The 3414-nt window shown below is 48.3% G+C and overlaps 1 pseudogene; it reads left to right on the top strand.

Moving 5' to 3' along the window:
* The first annotated feature begins 503 nt into the window (after nucleotides 1-503).
* LOC124648545 lies at nucleotides 504-2884 on the top strand (annotated as a pseudogene).
* The last annotated feature ends 530 nt before the right edge of the window (nucleotides 2885-3414 follow it).

The raw sequence follows: 3414 nt of genomic DNA, 5'->3' as shown, positions 1-3414 counted from the left end.
AAATTTTGGAATGTGATATAAAAATAAAATCTAAGCTTGTTTGTTTGTCTTGGTTGAAAAATTGACAAGGACTAAAACTTTCTAAAAAGTTTTTACAAAAATGGAGTTTTCAAAAAAACATGCATTGCATTCATAAGCATCATGGCATCTTTGCATATCATAGGAATTTTGAGCGAAATTCAAGTTTATAAAGAAACCTTAAACCCAAAGGAATGCAAATAAAATTATATAGGCCTTTGTGCCAAATTCGTTTTCTTTTCAAAATGTTTTAAGACTGATTCCAAAGCATTCTTCATTGAATAAGGAATCTACTGATATTCTGTTCAAAATTTTCAGACTTCGTTTGAGTCACTTTTGAAGCAAATTGGTTTTCAAATCAAACAGATAAAAGAAGTAAAGAAAAAAAAAAGACATGAGAGAGCCAGGCCACTCAACGAGTGATGTGTGCATGTGTGCATGTGGTGTGCACGTCCAGGAAAAAGGAAAAAAAAAAACGCAGCAGCATGGCCGTGTCACGTGTGCCTGTATGCCGAGCAAAGCAAGCGACGCCCCGCGTTTCACTTCTTTTTTTTTGGCTGACAGGTGGGCCCCATGCCACCTCGGCTCGTCTTCAACCATCAGCCAGAAAAATTCCGTCTGAGTGCGCGTCCGTTTCTGGCTTTTATTTCCCAATTGATTTCCGGAGTTTTAAGCCGCCATTTAACGAGCGGTTTGTTCCTATTTAAGTCCCACACCTTCCTCTCCATTTCCCTTCAAACCACACAGAAAGAGAGCCCCCAGGCTGCTCGAATTTTGCCTCGCATGTCCGCTGTACGTTCGCGGTAATTCGTCGATTGCGGTGAGCACGGTCCATATTTTGATCTCTAATTTCTTCCAAACATCCTATTTCTTCCTTGCGCATCTCTGAAACTTTGTTTCGTGAATTTTGATGCACCACAGCAACGGCGCCATTTTCATCTGTGAGTACGTCCGCGGAAAAGTTTTCCGACGAGCGATTTTGGGCGAATCAGTGCACTTCAACGACCGCCACCAAATTCGCCTCGCGATTTCGAGTGTCTTCATCTGCTTCATCATCGGTAGAAATCGCAGGATTCTCGTTGATCACAGCTACCATATTCCAGTATCCTCCGTATCGTACGTGAGTCTAGCCACTTTATTTTCTTTCCTTCTTTGTTCTCAGTGAACCATAGGATCTACTAGATCCTAAGGCTGATATCTGATCACTTAAACGAAGGGGTATCCTCGAATAGAAACCTGCCACGTGTCATACATGGTTATATTTTCGAATATTATGGTCAGAGAAACATAGAAACTTTGAAAAATCATATCTTTAGTTTCGTTTATCGAAATCCAGCAAATAAGATGTCCCTAGATTCATAAAAATGTGTAGAATACAGTAGACCCATAATATTGCACTTTTGCATCATATTTTTACACAGTTTTTGCAGAAACTCAAATAGAGTATTTTGGCTATACAAATAGTTCTACAAATTATTTTTGAGTAATTTCTTTTGCTATTAGCAGAGAATTGAACCCTCTGTACAGTAGCATTGAAAATAAAAAATATGACCTATACATTTCGCTTGTAGTATTTGTTTAGCGTTGTAGATCTTTTCTAATGATAGGAAATGTTTTTAGTTATTAATGCAACATTAAAATTCGGAAATACATTTGTACACCCAAGCATGGGTGTGGGTGTTGCCCCAGCCATAGGATTCATTGAGATTCGAAAAAGTTAGCATGTGAGAGAAACCCTTTTCAGCTAATTTCTCCAATTTTACATAGCCAGTGGGTCCCAGTAGAATAGTCAAAAGCTCCCGACACGTCTTTAACAGGCAAGATTCGCGGGACGAACCTGCTCCTTCCTCTCTCTGTCGTCACGCATCCTGTTGCGTACTTGGGTCGGGTGGCTCTGCTTCTCCACCACGGATGTCCCTCCACCACCCCTCCCCAACTCCTCCACCATCCCCTCCTCCACTCCTTCCGTAGATGCACCATGTCTCAGTCCTCTCACCGCAGCTGCAACGCATCTGCCCACTACTCTAGCAGTCCGGCGGCTGCTCGGTGGCGACGCCGACGGCGCACGGCGGCTGCTCCGGCGACGGCTCGGTGGCCACAGCGACACCTGCAGCCGCGCGGATACCCCCTGCGGCGAGCTGGACGCTTTCCTCGAAGCCGCCAAGGTGCGCTGCCCCTACAGGGAGTTCGGGTGCGACCGATACGTCGTCTACCACGGCGCCGCGGAGCACCAGCGCGTGCCCCTGCGCACCCTGCTTCTGCCCGGAGGACAGCTGCGCCTTGGTCGGTTCCGGTCAGCGCTCCTCGGTCACTTCGCCGCCGCTCACTCGCGCCTCAGCCTGCCCCTATCGCAGCGCTGGCACGCCGTCATCGGAGAGGAGGACAAGACTCAAGAGCGTGTTCCTGGTCTGCCTGTTCGCGGCTCGGCGCGGTGGCCACCGTGGTGTCCCTGGTCTGCGTCAGGGCTGACGTCGCCGCAGCGCCACAGTTCGTGTGCAGGGTCTCGGTGGAGTACCCGGGCGACGACAAGGACAAGGTCATGGCCTCGATAGCGAGCAGCGCGCTGACCGGCGGGACGCCTGCGCCGGGCCAGGATGTTCTTGGCGCTGCCTCAGGAGCTGCTGTCCGGCGACAAGCTCGCGCTCAGCATCCGCATTGATCAGCTCCGACCTGCTTATGCCGTCTCCCTCGCCGAGTCCACAAGCTAGCTGGACTGTAACGAAACAGATTGACTCACTAGTGATTTTGTTCTGGAAGTATCAAAACTGTGGTACTTTGTTCTGAACAAATGCACCTAGTTCTGGTTGTTATTCTGAATACTTAGCTTTGCTTAACATAAGAAATGGTTCTACCAGATAAGGCGGTGCTCGTCGTGAAACCGAAGGTTCTTGAAGGACAATTCAACCAAACAAAAAAAACGCAGGCCAGACCAGACACACAGAGCTGAGACGAACGGAGCTGAGCACGAAGAACTGATCTGAAATCCCGATTAATTTCAATGCACTAAGAAGAACCAAACCGGGAACACCCATCAGTTTCAGATAAGAACATCAACAAGGAAATCACTACATAAAACATGAACAATTCACCATTCACGCAACAAAAAAAAATTGGGGAAAATATGAAGAACTTTTAAGAGAGAACGAGGAGGGCGTTGCATCCCTTGCCTCTCCTCTCCAAGGCGGAGCTATGGTGGCCCTCGACGGCTCGACGTCATGTCACCGATGGCCTCACTACCGTTTCCTCCGCGCAGATGCAACAACACCTCAAGAACACGTCCACCTCACGTTCCAGTCGCGGCTATCTCCCGCGGGCACCGACAAGTCGGCCTCGACGCGAGTCTCACCTGCATGCTATGCGCCCACCGCCGCGGCCACCTCCACCTGGCGTTCCAGG

Source organism: Lolium rigidum, chromosome 4 (assembly GCF_022539505.1).
Source record: "Lolium rigidum isolate FL_2022 chromosome 4, APGP_CSIRO_Lrig_0.1, whole genome shotgun sequence".
Lineage (NCBI taxonomy): Eukaryota > Viridiplantae > Streptophyta > Magnoliopsida > Poales > Poaceae > Lolium > Lolium rigidum.
The sequence above is the reverse complement of the archived record's forward strand: the minus strand, read 5'-3'. Positions and strand labels throughout refer to the sequence as shown.